Genomic DNA, 11201 nt, shown 5'->3' on the forward strand with positions numbered 1-11201 from the left:
ACATGTGTTCTCAATGTGGACGAGGCTTCAGTCGATCATCTGGCCTGTCGAGACACAAGCGCAGTCAGACTGGGGAGAAACCGTGTAAATGTGGAGACTGTGGGAAAGGATTCAGTTACCCGTTTGAGCTGGAAATTCATCGACGCAGTCACACCGGGGAGACACTGTTCACCTGCCCCGAGTGTGGGAAGGGATGCACTCATTCCTCTGCCCTGCTGAAACACCGGCAAGTTCACACTGACAAGAGACCTTTTAAATGCCCGGACAGTGCGAAGTGCTAAAAAAGTTCCAGGGAACTGACGTGTCATCAACGTGTTCACACTGACGAGAGACCATTCAGGTGCTCTCACTGTGGGACTGGGTTCAGGCGATCATCTGACCTCACTGTACACCAGCGCACCCACACTGGGGAGAGGCCGTTCACCTGCTCCGTGTGTGGGAAGGGATTCACTCAGTCATCCCAGCTTACTAAACACCAGCTTGTTCACACTGATGAGAGACCTTTTAAATGTTCTGACTGCGAGAAGTGCTTTAAAAGCAAAAAGGATCTGCTGACACACCAGCAAGTTCACACTGGGGAGAGGCTGTTCACTTGCTCTGTGTGTGGGAAGAGATTCACTGATTCATCCAACCTGCTGAGACACCAGCGAGTTCACACGTGACTGCAGAGGTTGGATTCTGCTGTTATTGCTGCTGTTAATCACATCCAGGACTGAACCGTGTTCATTCTGACAGTTGGGGTTTGTTTCTGCTGATGTTAATAACCCCTATAACTGGGCTGGAATTTAATATTCTGGAGACGTTAAACTGAGGCCCCGTCTGCGCTCTCAGGTGGATGTAAAATATCCCATGGCACTATTTCGAAGAAGAGCAGGGGAGTTATCCCCGGTGTCCTGGTCAATATTTATCCTTCAATCAACATAACAAAAAAAATAAGAGTACCTGGTCATTATCATGTTGCTGTTTGTGGGAGCTTGTTGTATGCAAATTGGCTGCCACATTACAACAGTGACTCCACTTCAAAAGTACTTCATTGCCTGTAAGTGCTTTGGGATGTCCTGAGGTCATGAAAGGCGCTATAGAAATGCAAGTCTTTCTTTTATAAATGTCAAATAATCAGCTTTGTTTTAAACACATTGTTGTAGATTTTCTTCTTTCCACCACTGACCCTGCTGAAGGTTGTAGGCTCAGTGAGTGGGGCCTCCAGGAGTGGACTGGAAGAAAGCTGGGCTTTATTAGAAGATCAGATTTAATATGAAATAGAGTCATAAAAGAAAAGTCTTCCTAGTTTTATGTACATGTATGTTTAATATGAGTGGACTTTGTATTAAAGACCCGTGTCTAGTGAACTATTAGCTTGTAATCACCTCAGACAGAGCAGGCTCTAATTATCCCTTTTAAGCTGAAACAGACCTCGTGTGAACAGAACCAGCAGAGCTGAGAACTCTGCCTGTGTGGACTGAGCTGAACCGTGAAGGCCATTTGTTTCTTGAAATGCCCCAGTAAAAGCAAACTCTGACATTGTTCTGACTCGCAGATTCCTCGTAGCTCCAATGAACAGGAAGCGGTTACTCGATGAACCTTAAACAGCCATCCAATGGAATGCTTTGTTTGATGAATGTCTTTCAGCTCAATGGTTTGATTGGCCGAGGTAACCAGGGTCACATGGGCTGTACCTGATTGGGCTTTAAATACAGGAACAGTTTGCAGCTCAGGTCAGAGAGCACCCCAGGAAGAAGAAAGCTGACGGCTACAGCCAAGGTGGAACATCCTTCGGGCTGTCCCTGGAGAGGGAGTATGCGGTGTCCGCCGGGACGCTGGAGGCCTTCCGTGACCGGTGGGCACCGGAGGGACTGGAGTCAATTGTCAACACCAGCAACAGTATTCGGATCTGATTTAATTATAATTTGGAGTTGATTGTTTGTGCCCCTTTAAAAAGGGGGCCCTCTCGGTAATGTGACATCGATTGATGACAATGTCATGCTAATTGGCCTTTTAAAAGAGTCGAACATCCTTTCGTACCTCTCAGGCTTGGCAATGATCAAAGTCTGAGTTCATGGATACAGCTTGTTAGATTATGAGTCTTACTATATAACTATAATATTGTAAATATTACAAAAAATATTCCTTGGTAGAATCTCCCATGTAAATATTTTGCACTCATTTAGTATAGGAGTTGTATTACTGTAGAATCTACATATTAAAAAGAAAGCCTGTGCTCGGGGGGATTAAGGTGTGTGGAGTGTTTCATTGGAGATCTCGAACTCAACTCGGAATAGTGTAAAAGCTCATCAGGATTGTAAACAACTTCAGTCTGACATACACTGGAGATTGGTGTCAGTGACTGTGGGGTTGGTTTATATCAGACAGGAGGAGATTGGTGTCAGTGACTGTGGGGTTGGTTTATAACAGACAGGAGGAGATTGGTGTCAGTGACTGTGGGGCTGGTTTATATCAGACAGGAGGAGATTGGTGTCAGTGACTGTGGGGCTGGTTTATATCAGACAGGAGGAGATTGGTGTCACTGTGGGGCTGGTTTATATCAGACAGGAGGAGATTGGTGTCAGTGACTGTGGGGCTGGTTTATATCAGACAGGAGAAGATTGGTGTCAGTGACTGTGGGGTTGGTTTATATCAGACAGGAGGAGATTGGTGTCAGTGACTGTGGGGTTGGTTTTTATCAGACAGGAGGAGATTGGTGTCAGTGACTGTGGGGTTGGTTTATATCAGACAGCAGGAGATTGGTGTCAGTGACATAGAAACATAGAAGATAGGAGCAGGAGTAGGCCATTCGGCCTTTTGAGCCTGCTCCGCCATATCCCTTGATCCCTTTAGCCTCAAGAAATATATCCAACTCTTTCTTGAATATATTTAATGAACTGGCCTCCACCGCCCTCTGTGGCAGAGAATTCCACAGGTTCACCACTCTCTGGGTGAAGAAATTCCTCCTAATTTCAGTCCTAAATGGCTTACCCCTTATCCTTAGACTATGACCCCTGGTTCTGGACTCCCCGGCCATCAGAAACATCCTTTCTGCATCTAGTCTGTCCAGACCTGACAGAATTTTATAGGTTTCGATGAGATCCCCTCTCAATCTTCTAAACTCCAGTGAGTATAAGCCCAATTGACACAATCTCTCCTCGTACGTCATTCCTGCCATCCCAGGTATCAGCCTGGTGAATCTTCGCTGCACTCCCTCAGCGACTGGTGCACAAGGACACCCAGGTCTCTTTGCACTTCCCCTTCTCCCAATCTATTGCCATTCAAATAATAATCTGCCTTCCTGTTTTTGCCACCAAAGTGGATAACCTCACATTTATCCACATTATAGTGCATTTGCCATGTTTCTGCCCAATCACCCAACCTGTCCAAATCGTACTGGAGTTTCACAACATCCTCCTCACAGCATACCCTCCCACCCAGCTTTGTGTCGTCTGCAAATTTGGAGACATTACATCCAATTCCCTCGTCCAGATCATTAATATATATTGTGAACAGCTGGGGTCCTAGGACCGATCCCTGCGGTACCCCACTAGTCACTGCCTGCCACTCGGAAAACGACCCGTTTAATGCAACTCCTTGCTTTCTGTCCGCCAACCAGTTCTCTATCCAAGTCAATACCTTGCCCCCAATCCCATGTGCCTTAACTTTACACGCTAATCTCTTATGCAGGACCTTATCGAAAGCCTTCTGAAAGTCCAAATACACCACATCCACTGGTTCTCCCTTATCTATTTTACCAGTTACATCCTCAAAAAATTCCAGCAGATTAGTCAAGCATGATTTATCTTTTGTAAATCCATGTTGACTGTCCGATCCTGTCACTGCTTTCCAAGTGCTCTGCTATTCCATCTTTTATAATGGACTTCTAGCATTTTCCCCACTACCGATGTCAGGCTTACCGGTCTATAATTCCCCACTTTTTCTCGACCACCATTTTTGAATAGTGGGGTAACATTAGCTACCCTCCAATCCATGGGTACTGTTCCAGAGTCTATTGAGTTCTGGAAGATGACCAGCAATGCATCTACTATTTCTAGGGCCACTTCCTTAAGTACCCTGGGATGTAGATTATCAGGCCCTGGGGATTTATCGGCCTTCAGTCCCATCAATTTTCCTAACACCATTTCCCTACAAATGCTGATTTCTTTCAGTTCCACCCTTTCATCAGACCCTAAGTTCCGCAGTATTTCTGGGAGGTTATTTGTGTCCTCCTTTGTGAAGACAGAACCAAAATATGTATTTAGTTGGTCTGCCATTTCTTTGCTCCCCATTATAAATTCCCCCGATTCTGACTGCAAGGGACCTACGCTTGACTTCACCAATCTTTTTCTCTTCACATATCTATAAAAGCTTTTACAGTCAGTTTTTATGTTCCCTGAAAGCTTACTCTCTTATATTTTCCCTTCCTTAATTAATCCCTTTGTCCTCCTTTGTTGAATCCTAAACTGCTCCCAATCCTCAGGATTATTGCTTTTTCTGGCCAATTTGTATGTCCTGTCCTTGAATCTTATGCTATCCCTAATTTCCCTTGTTAGCCACGGTTGAGTCACCTTTTTTGTTTTATTTTTATGCCAAACTGGGATGAACAACTTCTGTAGTTCATCCATTCGGTCTTTGAATGTTTGCCATTGCCTATCCACCATCAACCCTTTGAGTGCCATTCCCCAATCAATCCTACCCAACTCACTCCTCAGACCATCGTAGTTTCCTTTATTTAAATTGAGGACCCTAGTTTCTGAGTCAATTACTTCATTCTCCATCTTAATGAAGAATTCAATCATATTATGATCTCTCCGACCCAAGGGGCCTCGTACAACAAGATTGCTAATTAATCCTTTCTCGTTACATAATACCCAGTCTAAGATGGCCTGGTCTTGGTTCCTCGACATATTCGTCCAGGAAACCATCCCGTAAACACTCCAGGAATTCCTCCACCACAGTATTGTTACTAATTTGGTTAGCCCAATCTATATGTAGATTAAAGTCACCCATGATGACTGCTGTGCCCTTATTGCACGCTTCTTTAATTTCCCTTTTAATGCCATCCCCAACCTCCGCCTTACTGTTTGGAGGTCTATATACCACTCCCACTAATTTTTTTTCCCCTTAGTATTTCTCAATTCTACCCATACAGATTCCACATCATCAGAGCTAATATCCTTCATTACAATTGTGTTAATCCCTTCTTTAACCAGTAATGCTACCCCTCCTCCCTTTCCTTTTTGCCTATCTTTCCTGAATATCGAATATCCCTGGATGTTGAGTTCCCAGTCTTGGCCATCCTTGAGCCATGTTTCCGTAATCCCAACCAAAGCATATTTGTTTACCTCTATTTGCGCAGCCAATTCATCCACCTTATTACAAATGCTCCTCGCATTAAGACACAAAGCCTTCAGGCTTGTTTTTTTAATGCTCTTAGACCTATTAGAATTATTATTTACTGTGGCCACGTTTGATTTAAACCGTTGATTTCTCTGACTGCCACTTTTGTTTTTCTCCTTCCTATCTTTTGCTTTTATCCTTGTTTCCCTTTCCTCTGTCTCCCTGCTCAGGTTCCCAACCCCCTTCCATTTTAGTTTAAACCCTCCCCACCGCACTAGCAAACACTCCCCCTAGGACATCGGTTCCAGCCCTGCCCAGGTGCAGACCATCCGGTTTGAACTGGTCCCACCTCCCCCAGAACCGGTTCCAATGTCCCAGGAACTTGAATCCCTCCCCCTGGCACCATTCCTCTAGCCACGTATTCATCTGAAGTATCCTTCTATTTCTACTCTGACTAGCACGTGGCACTGGTAGCAATCCTGAGATTACTACCTTTGAGGTCCTGTTTTTTAATTTACCTCCTAACTCCCTATATTCCGCTTTTAGGACCTCATCCCGCTTTTTACCTATATCGTTGGTGCCTATATGCACCACGACAACTGGCTGTTCACCCTCCCCTTCCAAGATGTTCTGCAGCCGCTCGGAGACATCCTTGACCCTTGCACCAGGGAGGCAACACACAATCCTGGAGTCTCGTTTGCAGCCGCAGAAACGCCTATCTATTCCCCTTACAATTGAATCCCCTATTACTATAGCTCTACCATTCTTTTTCCTCCCATTCTGTGCAGCAGAGCCACCACTGGTGCCAGGAAGTTGGCTGCTGCTGCCTTCCTCTGATAAGCCATCACCCCGAACAGTACTCAAAGTGGTATATCTGTTGGAGAGGGGGATGGCCACAGGGGACCCCTGCACTACCTGCCTGCGCCTAGTACTCTGCCTGTTGGTCACCCGTTCCCTTTCTTCCTGTCCAACCTCTACCTGTGGGGCTGGTTTATATCAGACAGGAGGAGATTGGTGTCAGTGACTGGGGCTGGTTTATATCAGACAGGAGGAGATTGGTGTCAGTGACTGGGGTTAAGAACATAAGAAATAGGATCAGGAGTGGGCCATTGGGCCCCTCAAGCCTTCAATAAGATCATGGCTGATCATCGACCTCAACTCGTGCTTGACTAATCTGGAATTTTTTGAGGATGTAACTGGCAGAATAGATAAGGGAGAACCAGTGGATGTGGTGTATTTGGACTTTCAGAAAGCTTTCGATAAGGTCCCGCATAAGAGATTAGCATGTAAAGTTAAGGCACATGGGATTGGGGGCAAGGTACTGACTTGGATAAAGAACTGGTTAGCAGACAGGAAGCAAAGAGTTGGAATAAACGGGTCTTTTTCCGAGTGGCAGGCAGTGACTAGTGGGGTACCGCAGGGATTGGTCCTGGGACCCCAGCTTGTCACAATATATATTAATGATCTAGACGAGGGAACTAGATGTAATATCTCCAAGTTTGCAGATGACACAAAGCTGGGTGGGCATGTGTGCTGTGAGGAGGATGCCGAGAAACTCCAGTATGATTTGGACAGGTTGGGTGATTGGGCAGATGCATGGCAGATGCAGTATAATGTGGATAAATGCGAGGTTATCCACTTTGGTGGCAAAAACAGGAAGGCAGATTATTATCTGAACTGCAATAGATTGGGAGAAGGGAAAGTGCAATGGGACCTGGGTGTCCTTGTGCACCAGTCGCTGAAGGTAAACATGCAGGTGCAGCAGGAGGTTAAGAAGGCAAATGGTATGTTGGCCTTCGTAGCGAGAGGGTTTGAGTACAGGAACAAGGATGTCTTACTGCAGTTTTACAGGGCCTTGGTGAGACGACACCTTGAGTATTGTGTGCAGTTTTGGTCGCCTTATCTGAGGAAGGATGTTCTTGCCACGGAGTGAGTGCAGCGAAGATTCACCAGACTGATACCTGGGCAGCATGGTGGCATAGTGGTTAGCACTGTTGCCTCACAGCGCCAGGGACCCGGGTTCAAATCTGGCCTCGGGTGACTGTCTGTGTGGAGTTTGCACATTCTCCCTGTGTTTGCGTGGGTTTCCTCCGGGTGCTCCGGTTTCCTCCCACAGTCCAAAGATGTGCGGGTTAGGTTGATTGGCCATGATAAAAAATTGGCCCTTAGTGTTAGGGGGGATTAAATACATGGGGTTACAGGGTTACGGGGATAGGGCTTGGGTGGGATGGCTGTCGGTGTAGGGACCGGGTGCTAGGGTTTGGATGATCAGCCATGATCTCGTTGAATGGCGGAGCAGGCTCGAAGGGCCGAATGGCCTACTCCTGCTCCTATCTTCTATATTTCTATGTTTCTATGGCAGGAATTAAGTATGAGGAGAGATTGGGTCGATTGGGCTTATACTCGCTGGAGTTTAGAAGAATGAGAGTGGATCTTATTGAAACTTATAAAATTCTAACAGGACTAGACAGACTAGATGCAGGAAGAATGTTCCTGATGGCGGGGGTGTCCAGAACCAGGGGTCACAGTCTAAAGATAAGGGGTAAGCCATTTAGGACAGAGATGAGGAGGAATTTCTTCACCCAGAGAGTGGTGAACTTGTGGAATTCTCTACCACAGAAGCCAATTCATTAAATATATTCAAGAAGGAGTTTGATATATTGCTTAAGGCTAAAGGGATCAAGGGATATGGGGAGAAGGCAGGGACAGGGTACTGAGTTTGGATGATCAGCCATGATCTCATTGAATGGTGGAGCAGGCTCGAGGGGCCGAATAGCCTACTCCTGCTCCTATCTTCTATGTTTCTATGTTTCTAACTCCACTTTCCCGCCCAATCTCCATATCCCTTGATTCCCCTAGAGTCCAACAATCTATCTATCTCAGTCTTGAATATACTCAAAGACTCAGCATTCACAGCCCTCTGGGGCAGAGAATTCCAAAGATTCACAACCCTCTGAGTGAAGAAATTCCTCCACATCTCAGTCTTAAATGGCCTACTCTTTATACTGAGACTATGACTCCTAGTTCTAGACAGTCCAGCCAGGGGAAACAACCTCTCAGCATCTACCCTGTCAATCCCCATCAGAATCTTGTATGTTTCAATGAGATCACCTCTCATTCTTCTAAACTCCAGCGAGTATATCACACAGGAGATTAGTGTCAATGCAGTGAAGTCTCTTGCAGGGTTTATCCCTGTGAAAATTCTGCTGGATAATCAGGAATGTGGGTACTGGGGATCTCCTGTGTAAATAATTGCAGAATCACAGTGGGATCTTTACACGGACTGTAACCCGTGCTGTACCTGCCCTGGGAGTGTTTGATGGGACAGTGTAGAGGAAGCTTTACTCTGTATTTAACCTGTGCTGTACCTGCCCTGGGAGTGTTTGATGGGACAGTGTAGAGGGAGCTTTACTCTGTATCTAACCCGTGCTGTACCTACCCCGGGAGTGTTTGATGGGACAGTGTAGAGGGAGCTTTACTCTCGATCTAACCCGTGTTGTACCTGCCCCGGAGTGTTTGATGGGACAATGTAGAGGGAGCTTTACTCTGTATCTAACCCGTGCTATACCTGCCCTGGGAGTGTTTGATGGGACAGTGTAGAGGGAGCTTTACTCTGTATCTAACCCGTGCTGTACCTACCCCGGGAGTGTTTGATGGGACAGTGTAGAGGGAGCTTTACTCTCGATCTAACCCGTGTTGTACCTGCTCTGGGGGTGTTTGATGGGACAGTGTAGAGGGAGCTTTACTCTCGATCTAACCCGTGTTGTACCTGCTCTGGGGGTGTTTGATGGGACAGTGAAGAGGGAGCTTTACTCTGTATCTAACCCGTGCTGTACCTACCCCGGGAGTGTTTGATGGGACAGTGTAGAGGGAGCTTTACTCTGTATCTAACCCATGCTGTACCTGCCCTGGGAGTGTTTGATGGGACAATGTAGAGGGAGCTTTACTCTGTATCTAACTTGTGCTGTACCTGCCCTGGGAGTGTTTGAACCTGCAAGTTAATAAGATGAGGCATTAGCTAGAAACTTACACCCTAAGTCTCTCTGCTCCTCCACTCCTTTCAAAGTTTTACCATTTCATGTACATTTCCTATGTTTTTATTCCTCCTAAATCTATCACCTCACACATCTCCAGTCTGAAGAACATCCATTAACCACTACTCTCTGTTTTCTGCCCTTAACCCAACTTCCTATCCACGCTGCCCCACTCCCTTTAATACCGTGAGCCTTAATTTGATCAACAAGCCTCCCGTCCGGCACCTTATCAAACACCTTTTGACAATCCATCTCCACAACACCCGCTGCATTTCCTCCCTCACTGCACCGAGTGCAGCCCCAGGCCCGATGATAAAAACAGTGAACATTATCCACCCGCCTGAGCCCTCAGCAAAGGGGACCTGCACCAAACTCCGGGACAGACAGGAAGTCAGGGAGCGTCTGTAAATGGAGGAAAAATGGAGACTGGTCAGGGAGCATCTATAAATGAAGGAAAAATGGTGACTGGTCAGGGAGCATCTGTAAATGGAGGAGAAATGGAGACTGGTCAGTGTAGTGTATGTACCTTTAAGAGAGAACTACTTTTACAGCTCCTGTATACTGTAGTACCGGCAGTGACCACACCTGTATATAAGCCTTGAGCATGCCTCTGTACCCCAGTCTTGAGACTACCCTACTCCAGTAAATACCTGTTGATTGTTAAGTTACAGCATCCGTGTGGTTATTGAAAAACATCATACTCTCAGAATCACGGATCTAACAGTCAGGGAGCGTCTGTAAATGGAGGAGAAATGGTGACAGGTCAGGGAGCATCTGTAAATGGAGGAGAAATGATGACTGGTCAGGGAGCGTCTGTAAATAGAGGAGAAATGGTGACTGGTCAGGGAGTGTCTGTAAATGGAGGAGAAATGGTCACTGGTCAGGGAGCGTCTGTAAATGGAGGAGAAATGGTGACTTTATTCCCCTTATTGGACACAAGGCTCTTTGTCTCACAACACACTGGCTCAGATTTTAACAATCGGTTTACAGGGAATAGTGAATTGAAAATTGCAAAACTGAGATTGTTAGAATTACACAGGATTACACAGGATATACGGCACAGAAACAGGCCATTCGGCCCAACCAGTCCATGCCGGCTTTTATGCTCCACACGAGCCTCCTCCCGTCTTTCCTCATCTAAATCTATCAGCGTAACCCTCTATTCCCTTCTCCCTCATCTGCTTGTCCAGCCTCCCCTTAAATGCATCGATACTGTTCGCTTCAACCACTCCCTGTGGCAGTGAGTTCCACATTCTCACCACTCTCTGGGTAAAGAAGTTTCTTCTGAATTCCCTATTGGATTTCTTGGTGACTATCTTATATTGATGGCCTCTAGTTATGCTCTTCCCCACAAGTGGAATCATTCTCTCTGTATCCACTCTACCTTCCATTCCACTAGAACCTTTCCAGAATCTAGTGAATTTTGGAAGATCACGCCCAATGCATCCACTATCTCTGCAGCCACCTCTTTTAGAACCCTCGGATGTAGGCCGTCAGGTCCAGGGGATTTGTTGGCTTTTAGTCACATTACTTTCTCAAGTACTTTTTCGTGACTGATATTAATTACTTTAAGTTTCTCACTCTCATTAGCCCCTTGGTTCCCCACTATTTTTGGTATCTCAACTTTCTACAGTGTAGCTCACGAGTGGTCGGGACCTCTCGCCCTGACCGAGGTGGACGAGAAGCCTGCGCAGCCCCTCCGTGTCAAGCATGACAACATGGACAGAGATGTGCTGGGTAAAGTGCTGAGCCCAGCCCAGGTACTGAGTGCAGCTGAGAGCTGAACACATAGGAACCGCTCCAGTGCCTGGAGCCAGCAACAAGAGGCAACAAAAGCAAGGA

This window comes from Somniosus microcephalus, chromosome 4, assembly GCF_052327205.1.
Source record: "Somniosus microcephalus isolate GS21.2 chromosome 4, FLI_Smic_1.0, whole genome shotgun sequence".
Taxonomy (NCBI): Eukaryota; Metazoa; Chordata; class Chondrichthyes; order Squaliformes; family Somniosidae; genus Somniosus; species Somniosus microcephalus.